Raw genomic sequence first — 19,817 nt, forward strand, 5'->3', positions numbered from 1 at the left:
ATACTCACTCTCATATCCCAAAAGAGACAAATAGCACACCTTCTCCTATCATAGGGCTGACATTTGTTTCCATGATATCTTGAAGGCCACCCATCTTACAGGATACATCATTATTCATTAAATTCAATGCTGTATTATCTTCATAATCTTAAAAATAACTCACTCTCAAGAAATGAGTAAAGAAAACTAATAATACAGATTTTAAAAATTCTAAAATGTCTCCAGGGTTCCATGCTATTTTAGAGCATCAGCTCTACAGAATGCAGGTGTTAACTGATGCCATTTGTGAGAAAAACATTTGATTTCCAAAATAGGATCCAGTGTTTTGAGTTGAATTCATTTTATTTCCTCTCGGCTTTTTTCTTTTCTTTTTTTTTTTTTTTTTTTCCGGATGGTTGAATGTCTTCCTGCCTGGAGGCAAGGGCTGAACTACCTGACCTCTTGATGTCTCCTCTAGTCTTACCATTCTTTGCATCTGCATTTTCCTCCTTGTATAATAGAAGAATGATTGTTGTCTCTGCACACATTCTTTTACAGTAACCTCTGACCTTTATAAAATGTCAGTTGACTACCTCAGGTTTTCTCTTTACATGTCATGGTTCATTAATAACTGGGACTCCTTGTCTCACTTGGCCAGACTAGAGGAAGGCTCTAGCAAGCACTCACTCCAAGCCTGAAATCAAAGATTGATACAAAACTCTTTCTTGGTTATCTTGCCAAACTCTTCTTTATCTTCTCACTTTATCAGAAGGCCAAGGATGTTTATGGAGATACCATTGCTTTGCTGCTAGTACTGTGGATTCCTGGAATAGCAGAGAATCTCAGCCGAGTTCTGGCAGGAAAGGGAGCAGCTTCTCTGCGTTTATGTGTATTCCTAGCCCACTGTTCTTTTCCCTGGCAGTGCAGTCTACTGTGGGGGTGGCTGTCTCTGGTAGAAAAAAAAAGTCTAAATTCCAACACATCTATCAGAAACACCCAGGATTTATACCCTTGCAGTAGAGGAAAGATGACTTATTCTTAAACCTATTTTTTCTGAATAGTACAAACCAGAAATTAGATATACTTTATATGTTTTTCTACTTTTGCTTTTAAAATACCACTCTCCACCTTAATTTCATGCAGAAAGAAATCCAAATGTAAGCATAGTTTTCTATTTTATAAAATAAATTGATGAATATTTCCATACTATATATCTATCTCCCTCACGAGACTGTGGGCCGCTTCAAGTCAAGGACAATGTCTTATTCATCTTCGATACCAGTGCCCATAACAGTGTCTTGTGTGTAGTAGGAACTCAGTAAAGGGTGGTCGAATAAATAAATAACAAATATGGTGAAGCAACTATTATTTACTTTTTTTATTAATTTAACAGTGACCATATCCATTTATAAATGAATGAGTTTATTCCAAAGTATTAAACAAGCATCTCTTATGTGTCTGGCACTGCTATTTCTGGGGATACAAACATGTAATAGACACCCCCTTGTTCTAAGGAACCCCGGTCTACCAGCAATGGGGGACGCAAATACAAAGAACTGCATAACAAGGTGGGCAGTGCTATGAACAAAACACAACAGAGCAGAGTTGAAAAAGCTCTTCATTCTGCTCAATGGAGAGATGGCCAAAGAAGATTCAGATGCTATCTTTATGCTGGTCCTTAAAGGAGAGAGCAATCTGCTTTCTTTCAGGAAAGGGAATTTCATAGAAGGGAAGAAAGCACGCACAAGAGCAAAGGAAGAGAAAAACAGAGCTGGCTTAGAGAATGGCAAGGTTGTCTGGAGAGATCAGAGCAAAGGGGGCTGGCCAGGGAATGGGAAGAAATGAGGTGGAAAATGGGGTTGGAGCTAGAGAGTGAAAGAAAGCTCTTGAAGGCAGGAGTAAAGGGTTTGGACTCTGCTCTGTTGTCAATGTAACCCTCATCAAAGGAATGTGGCCAGGGAAAAATACCACCAGCTCTGCGTTCTAGCAATGATGAGTATAGTGATGAGGGAGTCAGACTGAATGAAGCAAGAGAGTGGGAAGGTTATGACAATAAAGGCCTGAACTAGGGTGATGGGTGTGAAGAAGAGTTTCTTCTTCCAAAGAGACCCTCATATCGCATAGACAATTTCCAGGTTCCTTCATAGGACCTGAGTGTGAATGTGTGAATTCAGGGTATCCTATGGCCTCATTAATCCAATCCCTACTGACTATAGAGCCAGGCCTAAAAGCCAACTTTTCTGTGCTAAAAGGTAAACTATGACTTTTAACAGTTAAAATCCTAGTGTCTTCTTGAACCCATATTTAATAAAGACAGACGTATTCTGACCTTGTTTGCTCCAACCTTAATGTTGGCATCCATGTGACACCATAGACTGAATGTCTCTGCTTCATGAGAAGAGAGATTAGCACTAGCAGGGCAGTGTGTGACATCCTTCAACCATTCGCCACCACCCTGCCATGGGTGATGTCATGTGGAGGTGAGAAATTTGTACAATTGCTCCTTGTCCTCTCTGCTGAGCTTGCAGGCGGGTTTATATGTTTGACTAAGCAAACTAGCACTTTTGGATAGAAAGTAGCCTTAGCCTTCATAATATAAAGGACATTATAAATTACTCAAATCTGGCCAGGCGCAGTGGCTCACGCCTGTAATCCCATCACTTTGGGAGGCCAAGGCAGGTGGATCACGAGGTTAGGAGTTCAAGACCAGTCTCGCCAAGGTGGTGAACCCTATCTCTACTAAAACTGTAAAAATTAGCCAGGCGTGGTGGCAGGCGCCTGTAATCCCAGCTACTTGGGAGGCCGAGGCAGGAGAATCGCTTGAACCTGGGCAGCAGAGGTTGCAGTGAGCCAAGATTCCGCCACTGCACTCCAGCCTGGGTGACAGAGCAAGACCCCGTCACCAAAAAAAAAAAAAAAAAAAAAAAAAAAAAAAAAAAAAAAAAATTACACATATCTGAGATTTACAAGCACAATTTACTAATGCATTATCCAACTTATAAAAAGTGATACTAATTACCAAAATTGTATTAGAGCAACATACATTAGAGACTAATTTCTTTTAATTTCCAAAAAGCAAAATAGTAAGAGTTATTGCTGGTAAAGGGTGAAAATATGAGTGAGTTTTTTTCTCTTTCGTTTTTTCTTTGTCCTTGGTAATGTGATATTTTAAAACCATTACCTGCAGAAAATAAATACATTACCATTTCCTCCAACACAGCCTTGTGAATAAGCAGCACTAATTAAATTCTGCCCTATTTAAATTTCAGAGTGAAGAAATCCTCTGAAAAAGTCTAGTTCCCCAAATTGCAGCCCCTCAAGGATGGCTCTCAAGATTCCAAGAGGACCAGTGTCTCTTCCCTTTTCTGTGATCCCTGAATAGCTTTTTAAATTGGCTCTTGAAGTTTTTTGTTTTTGTTTGTTTGTTTGTTTGTTTTTATCTTGACAGGCTTCTCATTCACAACTAACCTTTTTTTCTCACTAATTTTCCAGCCACCTACTATAGCACATTCTGTGAGCTAAAATTTGGTGCCAACAATTGGGCTTGGCCAGTCAGCCTCACCTGGAACACGGTAGACAAGCTACCTTTAAATTAGGATGATCCAAATACACTAATTTACACTGCTAGGTTTTATATTGTTTTATTTTTTGTCTTTTATTTGTGTAGGGTTTTTTGGTTTGTTTTTTCAAAGCCATCACTGTTGGGTTGCGATAAACAGCAAATACACGTGCATTGCAATTGTAAATTGACTTAGCCAGGGCGATTTGTCAATGCTGCTTAACATGCTTATAAATGTTCATACTCTCTGGGCCTAAATCAGTGCCCGGAAATTTAAAGTAAGGAAACAATTGAAAGGAGAAACAAAAATAGTGTGTGTACGAAGCTGCCCATAGAGATATTTTCCATAACAATAAAAAATGGAACTAACCTAGTGGTTCATTAAAATAATTCTAAATTACAGTCTAACTCATGATATTTAAACTATTTTGATGATGGGATCCTTTCTTTAATGAATAGTATGCATACACTAAATATGCAAATTGATTTTAACTGCTTTATTGTTTAAAGAGCAATTGCTCTAGACAAAGCAAGAGGGTAGGGTTAAGAACCAAGACTGGCCTGTTTGTGCTCTTGACCTGTATCCCTCCTGGCTCCAAACCAGCTCTGAGAATTCTGAGGGCACTGTGGAGCACAACATAATTCCTGTTGTCACTAAAAATAAGTGTTCAGTCACATTAAAAAAGTATTTACAAGACAACATTCATAAAGTTATGCTAAATGAGAAGAGTGGAACATGTGTACTATACATACATAAAACTATATAAAATATGCATAATTAAGAAGATCAGAAAGACATTGGCTAGATGAACATAATTAGCCTTATCTTACTATGTTGTTTTAGAAACATATCACTCTACTTAATGAAAACTAGTTTTATCAAACCCACTAACTAGCCCAAATGCTTTAGGTAATTAACCTGGCCTTCGTCAGCATTCTCATCTGTAAAATGGGAATAACTGTAGTACCTGTATCATGGGGTTATAGTGAGCCTCAAATGAATTGATTTGTGAACAGTGCTTAAAAGAGTGCCTCCACAAATTTTAGCTGTCATTAGTAACATGATCATTGTCTTACACTCACTTGCAAATGTTTGAAGTAAAGTGGGAAACAAGAGAAAAATTTAGATTTATTTAGCTGCCCATCTCTTTACTCTTTTTGCTCAGCAAAGTAAATGCCTGCCCTGCTCCTGGGCTAAGACTCTCTGCAGCAGTCAGTCAACTACGGTGAACGGCGAGTATGTGTGCTTCTAAATCCCCACCATCACCTCTCTTTTCAATACTTGATAAAAAGTAGTATTTCTCGTCTCAAACTTCTAATGCAATTAACAAAATCAGTAAAAGTTGAAATTGCATTTCTCCTGCATATATCCTGAATATGGGAATTTTGACTTTTAGCTATATATTTTTATTAATCTGATGTTCTATACACATAGAGACTGGGGGAAATATTTCAAAGAAGGCTTCAACATTTGAATAAACTGACTAAATATTTCATGGGAGGAAAAAGATCCATATTTACCTAATGTTATCCGTCATGTGAACACAAGATCTGTAGGCTGTTTTGTCTCTTACTGTTTTTCTTCCTCCTGTTATTTAGCTGTTGGTTAACAACCCTTTTCCATCTCCTCCTCCATACTCTAATTTCTGGGCTGACTCCATTGTTTCAGCCTTACAGCAGAAGCAGAATCTTTTTAAATATAGTATCACTACTTATTTTTGTATCAACTTTAATTGGTTAAATCAGCAGATCATACTGGCTTAATTGATGTCTAAGTACATTGATTTAAGCCTTACAATTTCTCTAAGGTTAACTCACTTTTAATATAACATTTAAAGAAATGCATCAAGGCTTGTGTTCTTAAGAAGGTAATCTCTACTTTCCCTTTTTCTCCCACCCCCACCACCTTGTTTTTATTAGAACTTTTTTTAAAATTTAATTTTAAGTTCCAGGGTATATGTGCAGGATGTGCAGGTTTGTTACATAGGTAAATGTGTGCCATGGTGGTTTGCTGCAACTGTCAACCCATCACCTAGGTATTAAGCCCAGCTTGCATTAGCTATTTTTCCTAATGCTCTCCCTCCCCCTACCCCATCCCCCACTGACAGGCCCCAATGTGTGTTGTTCCCGTCCCTGTGTCCATGTGTTCTCATCATTCAGCTCCCACTTATAAGTGAGAACATGCAGTGTTTGGTTTTCTGTTCCTGTATTAGTTTGCTGAGGATGATGGCTTCCAGCTCCATCCACGTCCCTCCAAAGGACAGGATCTCGTTCCTTTTTATGGCTGCGTAGTATTCCATGATGTATATGTACCATATATTTTCTTTATCCAGTCTATCACTGATGGGCATTTGGGTTGATTCCATGTCTTTGCTATTGTGAATAGTGCTGCAATGAACATATGTGTGCATGTATCTTTGTAACAGAATGATTTCTATTCCTTTGGCTATATACCCAAATGGGTATATAATGGGATTGCTGGGCCAAATGGTATTTCTGGTTCTAGGTCTTTGAGGAATTACCACACCATCTTCCGCAATGGTTGAACTAATTTACATTCCCACCAACAGTGTAAAAGCGTTCCTATTTCTCTGCAACCTCACCAGCATCTGTTGTTTCTTGGCTTTTTAATAATTGCCATTCTGACTGGCGTGAGATGGTATCTCATTGTAGTTTTGATTTGCATTTACCTAATGATCAGTGATGTTGAGCTTTTCCTCATATGTTTGCTGGCTGCATAAATGTCTTCTTTAGAGAAGTATCTGTTCATGTTCTTTGTCCACTTTTTAATGGGGTTGTTTTTTCCTTGCAAATTTGTTTAAGTTCCTTGTAGATTCTGGATATTCGACCTTTGTAAGACGGATAGATTGCAAAAATTTTCTCCCATTCTGTAGGTTGTCTGTTCGCTCTGATGATAGTTTCTTTTGCTGTGCAGAAGCTCTTTAGTTCAGTTAGATCTCAGTTGTCAATTTTTGCTTTTGTTGCAACTGCTAGAACTTTTTCTACCCTCTGTTTGAAAAGTACTAAACATCAGCAGTGACACCTAGTGTCTGGACCGAGAAAAGGAATCTGGAACTACTAGATTGTTCTTACTTATATCTCCCCTGTTGATAGATTATGCACATTCAAACAATAGCAGCTAACACTTATTGAGTGTGCCAGGCACTACGATAATTCCTTTAGGTGTCTCATCCTGTATAAGATGCACAACAAATTTATTATATGGATAATATTATTATTCTCGTTTTTATGAGTTAGATAAGCAAGACCTCAAGATGTTAAGAAACTTGCCCTCCAGCCTGGGCAACATGGCAAAACCCTGTCACTTCAAAAAACAATTAGTCCAGTGTAGCAGTGGGCAGCTGTGGTCCCAGCTGCTCGGGAGACTGATGTGGGAGGATCACTTGAGCCTAGCAGGTCGAGGCTGCAATGAGCCAAGGTTGTGCCACTGCACTCCTGCCTGGGTGACAGAGCAAGACCTTATAAAAAAAAAAAAAATAAAAAGGAAAGGAAAAGAAGAAACTTTTCCATTCTAACAAGCCATCGCACTTTATCCTCTGTCATTCAGGTGAGAATTAGTACTTCCCTCATGGCCACTGTCCTTAATCTAAATCTAAAAATATGTGGAAAGTCATGCTCATATTGGGCCTTAGGTGATTCAGTTGTGGGTGGGTAGGGCCAGCAATCCCAAAGGTGTATCCAAATTTTTTCTTATATGAAAAAGCAATAACCTGAGTTCTCTAGAAACTCAAGGCTAGAAAATTCTAATCACATTCCCATAACTTTTCATGAACAAAATAAGTGTTTTACTTTCTCTAATGCTAGGAATATCCTCTGAAGAATGGAGTCTTGTGTGGATGACTGGGTAGATAAGGTACCACAGGGGAAAAAGCTAGACTGGGCAAGGTTGTAGATTGCTTTTAATGAAATCTTTGAGGCTTCAAGGCAGGGATGTGGTCTTGACCCAGCAGAAAACCTGGAGTTGAATAAGGAATGAAGAAAGAACACGAGCTAAACTTCAAAGAATCCCAACTTCACTGGGAATCTCGACAAGAATGGAGCATGCCAAAGAGAAAGTCAGGGAGGAAAGATTAACACAGGGGCCCTTTGTAAGAAAGCTTTTGATTAAAAAGCTTTTAATTAATGGGTCTTTGAAATCCACTGGCTGATCAAAACTGCTGAAGACCCTTGATCTAGTCCATCCCACCTGCACAGAAGAACAGTGTTCACAGAAGAGACTCTATGCCACTTGTGGAAAACTTAGAACAAGATTACACATTTATAGAAGTATAGGTGAAGAGTAATCCAATGTTCAAGCAGCCTTGGCATTAGGAAATTTTAATCCAAACCTGCTTTCACCCGAGGCCACTTCTTATTTTATGCCTAGCAGAGGTAGACTGCAAAGGGCTGAGCACATCAAATGTTTACTGCTAATGAATACTTCTCTGCCTTCTCTTCCCTAGCAGCAGCAAAAGCAAGGCCCAGTGGATTCAGTTTGGGACCCAGAGGATTAACAGTGCCCAGAGCAGGTGGCAGAGTTGCTCCCACAGGGAATGGTGGCCAAGTGATGCACCTGGAAGGTAGGAGGAGGAGAGAGGGAGGTGAGGACAAAAGAGAAGAAATTATGAGACACCAACTGCAAACTGACTTGACTCACTCATCACCACAAATGAGACACTCTTTGGGAATATTTAGAAATAATTAGGAGAAGGAGACTTCGGAAGAGGCTGAAATCTTGCACTAGCAGGTGGGAGTAAAGTAATGGTCATGGTGCCCCATTGCCTCATCCACTACCAGGTAGTGCAAATCAGCCTTTCTGATGCGACACCACCACCTGGTGGTTAAGATGAGGTACAAGTCACTGCTGTCTCTGCACCTTCCTTTTTCCTTTTTAGAGAGATTAATGCTCACATAATTGTTTCCTCTTAAGTCTTCTTTAATTCCTGTTAAATACTCCTTCTCCTTTACTGCATATTCTCCCTTTCAAGTACTGACTAGTTACTGCAAGAACATTTTATTTTATTCTCTCCATCCTCTCCCTCACTCCCTTTCTCTGTTTCTCAACCTAGCATGTTGTTCTGGAAGATAAGATGCCCATAATGAAGAGACTACCTGAGTATTGGGAAATATGGCATCTATCATATTGTGAGTAAGGATCTTCACTATGAATCAGTTACTTGAAAGTAAGATTTATATTGTTGAACATTGCATGAAAACTTTTAGGAAGATTTCAAAGTACTACTGAAAACAGTTTGTGAATATATGCATGTGCATAGGTGCATTAACGTCTTAAAAACTGCAATATCTTTTAAGCGTTTTTTTAAGGAACACCCATGAACTCAATATAACATGAAAGCTGACATATAATTATAGATTTACACCCAATCTTCTATAGATGCACACAACTTATCCGGAAAATTAAGGATTATATTGTCAATGTATATGTTAGTTCAAATGTGCATGAAAAAATATTTATTGGTTAATTAAATAAACACCTATTGATGTCTATCATGAATCAAACATGGTTTAGTTGCTAGAAACTCTGATTAAGAAAATGAATACCACAACCTTAAGGAGTTTACATTCTTCTAAGAGAGACTGATGTTTAAAAATAAATAATATTATGTTAATGATGTTGTAAATGCCATGAAAAATAATAAATCAGAGTAAGGGGAAAGAAAGTAACAGGGCTGCTACTTAGAAAGTATGGTCAGGGAAGGGCTCTTTGAAGAGGTGACATTTGAATGAATGAGCAAGTGATTCACGTGAGTATCTGAGGAAGATCATTGCAGGCAAAGAGAATATCCACTGTAAAGACTTGAACAGGCCTGGCAGAGGAAGAACAAGGAGGGTGTCAAGACTGAAGAGTGGTGGGTGGGACAGCGGGAGAGAATGGGGGCAGGAGCCGCAAGAGCACAGATCACAGAGTACTCTATATGCCATCATAGGCACAGCAGATTTTGTTCTGAGTCATGGGAAGTCACTGCAGTGTGGAGCTCAATGGACTGAAGCACTCTGACCTGCTTTTTCAAAGAATCACCCTGGCTGCTGTGTGAACAATGTAGGGGGTAAAGAGTGGAGCAGAGAGACCAGTTGAGAGCCATATTTTAAGAGTAGCATCCACAGGACTTGCTAGCAGATTCAATCTGGGTGTGAGCGAAAGAGAGTATGGAGATGACTGTGAGTTTTGTGTAGCTAGTGGTGCCATTTACTGAGATGGAGCATCCTTGGGAAGGGAAGTTTGCAGACACAACAAGGGGATGGGAAGCAGAAATGGGGGATCTGGACATGCTAATGTTGACGTGTCTGTCAGACATTCCATGGAGCAGTCTTATAGGCAGTTGGGTATATGAGTTCCAAGTTCAGGGGAAAGATTGGGAATGGATATATATATCTGACATACGCTGATACGCACACACACACACATATATATAGTATATATATTTGAATATATACATGTATATGAATACATACACATATATGATATATAGTATATATATCTGAATATATATATACATATATATGATATACATATACACACACACACACACACATATATATATCAACCATGTTTTTAAATGTCATTTAAAGTCATGGGGCTAGAAAAAAATATTACCCAGGAAGTGAGTGAAGTAGAGAGAGAACAGACCGGAAAGGAACAGCTGGTGAGGAGGGAGGAAACCAGGACATTCATCTCAGAAGGCAAGTGAAGAGATAGAAACATGACATACATCCATGTCTAGTAAATAATTAAATTCATGATTAGGCATTCACTATTTCTCTGATTCTGTGTCAAGCACTGAAGAGGAATGGAAATGGGCAAGGGTGAAAAAGCATAGATAAATTTTTGTTTTGATTTATAACTTAGTTACAAAGTATTTCATATGTAAGCTTACCTACATGAAATTACTACAGAACAAGAGTATGTAATTAAGTTTCACCCTTTGAAAGATGCTACCTGACCTAATGATAAGCTGACACATTCACAAGAAATATGAACCGTCTATAGACTCATTCAAGCATACTGAAATAGATATAGCTGAGATCTTTATCTTAAAAAAAGGTTAAAATGAAATATGTCCTCCTAGCCTTTTCAATCTTACTGATTTTTAACAAGCATACACTTTCATTACATATGACAAAAAGTCTTTGCTTGAATACAAATGAAGCATGTTCTCATAACAAATAAAACAAACAGAGCTCTCTTCTTCTCTTCCTTAATGTTGGTTGAGAAGCCAGATTTGGATTTGCTTTTTCTTAATAAACTCATTTACATAAAAGAATATTTGGAGCTCAAATTTCGAATTCTTGTGATGAGTGAGCAAGCTCAGCTGATCATTGGATGATCAGCTTCTCGATGCTTCTGGATGGCTGCAAAGCACAACAGAACCTTTCATTATCTGGGGAAGGAGCATTTCAAGCTTGTGTTTATCCAGGCTCCAATCTCTAAGAGGAAAAACACAGAAAGTATATCCACTATACAGGAAATAAGAGAAGGAAATAGATGAGGGTGTAGGAATTGTTGTTTTACTTGATCTCAGGATGTCTGAGTGACAGATGGAATAACCCAGCATAGCATAGTCTTTATGCCAAGAGAAAGAGGCACTGCTAGACACACAGTATTTGGGTGGCCCCTTGGGACCAGGGCTGCCGGAGTTTCATGGATCCCAAAGATTTTTGTTATACAATAACCCTGAAAATTGTCTTTAAAAGTCATTATACCTGTAAAACTTCTACTTAGTGACAAAACTATGATTAGTCTTACTTATATTTATCTCAGTCAGTGCCTTCTGTCTGCATCGCTGTATTTCTCTTCTTGCTTTTCATCCTAGCTGGCTGAGAAAACATTGCATCTACCTGTGTCAAATGCTAACACAGGTTTCCTAGAAGAAAATTCCTATAAAAATAAAACCAGATAAAATAAACAGATTATATTGAGTTTTGGGGGCTATGCTGTCTCATCGTCTTTAATTACAACACTTTGTTTTCTTTTTATATATTCAATAAGTAGTTTTAAACAACATCATTGTGGCTGGGCGCGGTGGCTCATGCCTGTAATCCCAGCACTTTGGGAGGCTGAGGTGGGCAGATCACGAGATCAGGAGATCGAGACCTTCCTGGCTAACATGTTGAAACCCTGTCTCTACTAAAAATACAAAAAAATTAGCCGGGCGTGGTGGTGGGCACCTGTAGTCCCAGCTACTCAGGAGGCTGAGGCAGGAGAATGGCATGAACCTGGGAGGCAGAGCTTGCAGTGAGCCGAGATCCCGTCCCTGCACTCCAGCCTGGGTGACAGAACGAGACTCCATCACACACACACACACACAAAAACAAATATCATTATGTAGTCCTTGGGGGCTATACCGAGACTTTCCCACAAGAACTTAAGAATAAGTAAAATGAGCTTAAAATTTTATATTACATTTTTGCTCTCTCAGAGTTGGACTTTGCAATATATACCTTATGAATAAGAACCAAAATATAAACACACTCCTCAAAGGTCAGAGTGGCTTCAGATTTGAAAATCTTACTTGAGTGCATGTGTTAATATGTCCAATATAAGGATGTGCCAACTAGGGAAATGGTGGATTTATCACACAATAGAAAACTGAAAACCACAGAAGCACATATTGCTAGTTTATCCAAATATATTCCAGTGTTTAAGAAAACATTAGTCAACAGGCCAAGTATTTTAGTCCTTTCAGCAAAACTATGCATATTTTGGAGAAAATGCTGGGAAGTACAGCCAACAAAATTCTATTATTATGTCCCACTTTGAAAATCATTCTTTAGACAGGTTGGATGTTTCAGACAATTTCTTTCTCCTATTTGTCTTATTTTTTCTGAGATCCATACTCACCAAGTAAACGTCTTATATAATTTGGTTTCCTGTGTATGGTGGACTTCCTAGTGGTGCTCAAGAAATATTCTTTGAATGAATGTTCATGTCTGATTAGTGTTCCAGCTAATGTAAGACTCATATCACTCATTATAAATTAATAACTTGACTTTTTATCTTATATTTCAGACTTGTGAACTCACTTATGGTATGTCTGCCCATGAGAAAGGGACATCGTGCTGACAAATTAGGTTTCTGATTTTGCAGAGCTGAGGGCTTGACTCTATACCTAGAGGACTTCATCAAACTCCTGAGACTCCCTAGGGAAATAGCCATCTGGTCTACTCCTGGCCACATATGCCTATTGCAGTGCTATAATCCAGCAAAAAAAAAAAAAAAAAAAAAAAAAAAAAAACCTAAAGTGTAACAAATCTGTCAAGATAGATTCCTGCTCTTTTCCAAGAGAAGAGGAAAGAACTGCAAGGTAGGGCCTTGGAGATGTAAATGCCTACAGGTAGAAGAGAAGGCATGAGAAGAAGTGGGAGGCCAATACGTGTAAAAGTTGAGACTGGGAAAGAGCGTGGCAAAGAAACTTGAAGTTCGTGGTCAGAATCATTTAGAAATACGCAAGAAAATAGAAGGCACTAGGGACAGGTTTTCAAAACCAAATGCTTAGAATGGGAGGGGTGGCAGTTTGTTAGGAAGAAAACCAGATAGGGAATTTTTGTGGATAGAACCCAGGGAACTGCTTGGCCAGGGCCTTAAGAGACTATACAATAAGTTGTTGAGACTTGAATTCAAGGAATTAACTCAAACACAATGAAAATTATATTGTCCCTTCAGCATCTAAACAGGAATTAACATAGATCCCTTGGCTTTAGACTTGATGGGAGGAAGTAAAGGGGCAAGGAAGGGATAACAGTAAAAGTGAGGAAGGGCCATAAAGGAAGAGGGAACCTAGGAGTGCCTGGAATAGGGTGACGAGTGCTGTGTCTAATAGTGTGAGACAGTGTGAATATTATTACCTTTTGGTATCTGGGTAATATATTTGTGTATGTGTACATGGTGTTATTACAGCATATGCCACTCTGCTCAGTAGAATTGATCACTACTTTAGAGGAAAGGAGTGCTGGGAAGAACAAGTGGTAGGACACTGAATCATGGGGCTTGCTTTACAGGAGTGCTGCTTTTTTTTTTTTTTGACATGGAGTCTTGCTCTGTCGTCCAGGCTGGAGTGCAGTGGCACAATCTTGGCTCACTGCAACCTCTGCCTCCCAGGTTCAAGCGATTATCCTGTCTCAGCCTCAAAAGTAGCTGGGATTACAGGCGCATACCACCACACCCAGCTAATTTTTGTTGTTGTTGTATTTTTAGTAGAGATGGGGTCTCACCATGTTAGCCAGACTGGTCTCGAACTCTTGACCTCAAGTGATCCACCCGCCTTGGCCTCTCAAAGTGCTGGGATTACAGATGTGAGCCACGGTGACTGGCCATGGGAGTAGTTCTTAATCCTTCTGGTCTCAGGACCCTTTTCACTCTTAAGAGTTACTGAAGATCCCAAAGAGCTTTTGTTTATGTGGATTATATCTGTTGATATTTACTGAATTGGAAATTTAAACAGAAGATTTAAAGTATTTCTTTATTAATTCATTTAAAGGTAATAAATTCATATAATGAATAATAAATTAGCATAAACAACAAATTTTGTGTAAATAATATTTTACCAGAAAAGGTATTATAAAAAGAGATATTTACATTTTTTATAAATCCCTTAATGTCTGGCTAGATAGAAGACAGCTGGATTTTTATAGCTGTTTCTGCATTCAATCTGCTGTGATAGGCTCTTTTGTTTCACTGCATGAAGGAAATCCAGACTCACACAGATATGTAGCTTGAAAAATGGAGGAGGAAGTTAGTAGCTTTTTCAGATAATTGTGTATATTTGTCTTCAGTACTACACCAAAACCTAACAAGTAGCGGTTTATTTTTTTTTGAGAAGGAGTCTCAGCTCTTGTCACCCAGGCTGGAGTGCAATGACGCGATCACGGCTCACTACAACCTCCGCCGCCCGGGTTCAAGCGATTCTCCTGCCTCAGCCTCCCAAGTAGCTGGGATTACAGCTGTCCGCCACTATACCCAGCTAATTTTTGGAATTTTAGTAGAGACAGGGTTTCACCATGTTGGCCAGGCTGGTCTCAAACTCTTGACCTCAGGTGATCCATCTGCCTCAGCCTCCCAAAGCGCTGGGATTACAGGCGTGAGCCACAGTGCCCGGCCACAAGTGATGGTTTCTTAAAACCATATGAATAAACTTTATGAATAAACCACAGGAATAAAGTTTTCATACTTGTTCCAGTAAAATCTGTTGTTCTATATTGAATTTTGGATAGATAGATTTTTCTGTGCATGCCTGTGTAACATCATGCACTGGTCATTTAGAAAATATCAGTCCACCCAGTTGGCCATATCTTCAAAATACTAACACAATACATTATAAAATATCTCCCAGAGATCACATTTATTCAAATAACCAGTGGTCTAATTAGAAATGTCTCTATTCCTTGAAAAGCAGGCAAGCTGACAGAGGCAGATACAAAGTTTCCAAAATCCAAATTTTCTCTTGAAAAATCTTATTTTACTACTGCCCACAAATACTTTAGCTTGTTTTTCTTGAAGTGACAACCTCACTTTGTTCATTTCCAAGAAAATATTTACCAGTTACCCAAGTCTGAATATCCATAGTTTGTCAGTTTATCTGTCAAATAAAAAGGGTGCTCTCCAAAAAAAAAAAAAAAAAAATGGCTAATTCAGTTTGCTATTCAGACAATCACAGAAGTGCTTCCCTAAAGGTAATCGTTATACTTCAATATGCAGCAGAAGTTCTTCATATGGGTTTTCCATTTCTTGACACCAAATATTAAAAGAATGTAGACTCAGGGTTGGGATTTAATGAAATTAGTAATTTTTACTTAGGAAAAAGAACATTCTTGAAAGAAACTAATATTTTAAAACTGCGATTGGACAGTGGTGAAGACAATAATGACTACTAGTATTGTTTACTGCCACAGCCTTGATTTATGTAAGAAACCATCAACCCTTTTGTACCAGCAGTGCAAATGCCAAAACAGTTATTAAAAAATGCAAATAACACTTGGTACTATTATAAAATAGTGTTGACCTCACTGACTCCGTGAAAGTGTCTTAAGGACCCCTAGGAGTTTGCCAATCCTACTTTGAGAACTGCTGGTCTACTGCACTGGCTGTGAAAGAAATTGTCCTAGTTGTCCAGATGATGGCAGCAGAAGATTTTACTCAGAGGAGAGATGCGATAACCTTAGCCAGAACAAAAAAGGGCAACACTTGGTTAGAAATCCTGGGGAGAATGGGTGCCATGCCTCACTTCTGTAATCCCAACAGGAGGCTGAGGCAGGTGGATCACCTGAGGTCAGGAGTTCAAGACCAGCCTTGCTAACATGGTGAAACCCCATCTCTACTAAAAATACAAAAATTAGCTGGGTGTGGTGATGCATGCCTGTAGTTCCAGTTAATTGAACCTGGGGTGCAGAGGTTGCTGTAAGCTGAATTGTGGCATTGCACTCCAGCCTGGGTGACAGAGTGAGAACCTTTCTCAAAAAAAAAAAACAAAAAAAACCGAGATCATCCTGGGGAGAGAGGTTACCTATTTAGTCACAATGCAATCTACCCTGCCACATCTTGGAGTAATTTCACAATTGATAAACTGGCACGTCCTGAGGGAATGAATTGCTTGAGTTTTTAGATGAATAATCTATGGACACTTGCTATTTATTGAGGCAGATAGGTTGCAGAATATGCTCATTTTACATGTGATCAGAGTGCTTATCCATGTGTTCATTCATCAGGGTTTTCAACAAATACTTCCTGAACCACCTGCAAGTACAAGGTACTGTGAATAGCAAGCATGATCATTCTGTGCTGGTTGCTAGACAAGTTCAAAGAAGGCTAAGAGAGATGAGGATGAAATCTAACAGATGTGTCTCTGCCATCTTGGAACTTGAGAGAGGCCAGCAGGAGACAGGCCACAATGCTCAGAACCCAGTGTCCACATGTGAGTCCCACATGGGACACCAACAGGATTGGGTCATCCAGTAGCTCTGTCCTGCTGAAATGCCAAGTTTGCAATTCCAGGTTTAGCTCCTAGGTCTGACAATCCCTATTCTCCCTCATGCCAGTTAATCACTTTATCAAAGCATTAGCAGGAAAAAAAACATTAAATCTTGTGCCTTATTGAAATGCTGACTCTACTTTTGGCTTGAGAAACATCCCTTAATCGAATGACAGTTATTTCCTGGAAACTCTGAATTATCTTATGAATTTTATTCTTTTCTGGCCTATTTCAAGCCACTTTTTCAGGCCTAAATAGATATTTGTTGCTTTTGCCGTGCAGAATATTTTCCCAATCTTTGGGTCCTGGCCCCCATTTTCTTCCACTGCAGTGTCCCTCTCAACCCCACCACTCTTAGTCTGCTCAGTGTTTAAAGAAGCTGACTCCTCCTGCTGCCCTGAGCCAATGTTCTCTCCATTGACCACGAGGACTTGATGGAGGATGGGCATGTGACTCCATCCCGGCCAGTGAGAATTCAAGCCAGACATTTTTTGAAGTTTTCAGACATAAAAGCCCTCCTTTACCTTCTATAAGGTGTCTTATAGAAGGTGGTATATGTACAGAGGTACAGGCATCCATCTAACAACATGAGGGGGAAGTCTCACTGCTAATGGAGCCCACAGAAGTTGGGGGTCAGCCAAGGAGTAGAGAGACTGAGACCTGATTGTAGGCCCTGGCTTTGCCATGATGAACGCCAGCTTTACCTCTGGACTTTTCAGTTGTGTGAATCAATAAATTGAGGCGGGAGCCTCCTGCTCTTGCTAATCTCTTGGTTGCCTCAATGTCCTCTGTTTGGTTTCTCAGCATCTTTCATCACTTGTATAATTAATTGGTTGGGCATGGTGGCTCACACCTGTAATCCCAGCATTTTGGGAGGCCAATTCAGGAAGACTGCTTGAGGCCAGGAGTTCAAGACCAGTCTAGATAACATAGCAAGACCCCACCTCTATCAGAAAAAAATTAGCCAGACATGGTGGTATACATCTATAGTCCCAGCTACTTGGGAGGCTGAGTGGGAGGATCACCTGAGCCCAGGAATCTGAGGCTGCAGGGAGCCATGTTTGAGTCACTGCACTCCAGCTTGGGTGACAGAGCAAGACCTTTCTCTAAATGAATAAATAAATAAATTATATTATTTGTTTTAGCTATTTTGAGCTGAGTTCCTATTATGCTCAAACAAAAGAGTCCTCACTGATACATGTCCCTGTCCCCAGACACTAGGTACAAAACCATACAGGGAACCAAAGAACTCAATTTCTAAATATAGCACACTTGGAAATCTTCATGCCTTTGTTATTTTTTCCAGAACTAATAATTTCTTCATTTTCTTCATGTTCCCACAGCACTCTATAGATGCTTAAAATTAAGAAAACTAATATTTTGTATTGAGGCATTTTGTTTTTATACTTGCCTTGGACGTTTTCAGCTGTTTAAGAGCAGGAATAACATCTTAATCATCTTTATATCTCTAACCCCTAGCATTATATTTAGCATCTAACATGTCCAATTAATGGTGGTCAAATAAAATTTACAGAGTGGGAGAGAAGTATAACATTGATTTTCTCTCTCTGGAGACTTCCACCCCAGCATCACAGTCTTTTGTTTGACCTAATAATGGAGGTTCCCAGCACTGGTGTCTTGTCTGGTTTTAAGCCCATATGTTCTCAGATTCAATCCTAGACTTTTCCACTCATCTGTTCTGTATCACAAAGGGGATGGCCTTTCATGTATCTGGCTTCTGGCAAGGTTCCATCCATAGGTACTAATGGAAATTTAGTGGATACAACAAAGGGAGAATCCAGAGTATTTCTCCCCTCCTTTCTGCCTCAAGTAAGATCTTGGATAATAACTGTGTCTTTAAAAAAATAACCAGATCCTACTACTCAGGCATACTTTCATTTCATATTAGCTGTTCCACAGCTCCTAGGCTCTAGGAACACTACCTCCTCCTATGGAAGGCAGGAGCCTACTGCTCTTGCTAATCTCTTGGTTGCCTCACTGTCCTCTGTTTGGTTTCTCAGCATCTTTCATCACTTGTATAATTAATCCGAAGTATTTACACCCTCTGTTTGGAATACTGAGTGGTTTCTGTCTTCTTTTTGGAAGCTGACTGATACTATGTCATCTATTTTTTTTTAATGCCAGTATCATTTAATTATGTGTTTGTGTCTGGAGCCTTTAGACACATAATACAGTTATGTGTCTCCTTCATAACACAGTTATTTCCAGGAGTCCTTGTTAAAATACAAAATCTTTGTGTAACATATTTTTCCTAAGTCATGCCTTCCATAAATAACTTACGGCTGAGTTATGGTTCATCAAACCCACACAGTTTCTGCAACTCTCACTCTTTGAGCACAGCTAAGATAAACTGACCATTCTCTTCACCTAGAAGAGCTATATTGGAAGCAAATTCACTTGAAACAAGGAAGTTTAATGTACCCACTTTCTTCTGCTGGGTAACTTATTCTGGCAGAAGTGGTGAAGCAAGAAAATGCTGAAGATCTTCAGGCAGGAAGACTGCTCTCAGCCCACGACAGAGATGGGGGTACTTGGTTGGTATAATTTCTCTTTAGGAAGGAAAAGGCAGGTTTCTAGCCACACCAGAGAAATCGCCAATTAATTTGACTCAAAAAAGAATGATTTCTATTCACCAAAATCGAGTATTTACTATACATCAGTCATGGTGTAAGGTATTACGGTACAGTAAGCACATAGGCAAAACTTTGAAGTGGTTCAAGTTCACCTTGATTATCCAAACACTCAGATCATTCACTCTTGTATCAAGCTAACTTTCCTTCTGTCAGAGTCTTCGGTCCTACCAAAACTTGACATATGAAGATCAGTTACACTCAAGTGCAAATCACTGCTGGTAACCTGGAAAATTATCCTGAGTGGAGTTTGCATTTCAATGGGTATTGAAACCTTAACATAAAGGATTTAGTCTTCTTCAGTAAAATGTGAAAGTGCTTGGTGAGGTAGTTATCTGAGGGCCAGGATGCCTTCCCATCCTCTCAAATAAGACCACTTTTTCTTGACCTATATTTTCTGTAGCCCCACTCACAAGGTACTGAAAGCCTTTCACAAAATATCTCATTGCAATACCATTTTTGATAGAATGTGTATAAGTAAAGCTAGATTCTCAGTAACCTTGTTAGAAAAACAAAAAAGGAAATATTTCAAAGCATAATCTTACTCTTACCCCAACCTCCCCTTCCCTCCCCTACCCCTCCCCTCCCCTCTTCCCCCCTCTTCCCCTCCCCTCCCCTCCCCTCCCCTACCCTTCCCGAAAATTT

Source organism: Pongo abelii, chromosome 7, assembly GCF_028885655.2.
Source record: "Pongo abelii isolate AG06213 chromosome 7, NHGRI_mPonAbe1-v2.0_pri, whole genome shotgun sequence".
In the NCBI taxonomy this organism is placed as follows: Eukaryota; Metazoa; Chordata; class Mammalia; order Primates; family Hominidae; genus Pongo; species Pongo abelii.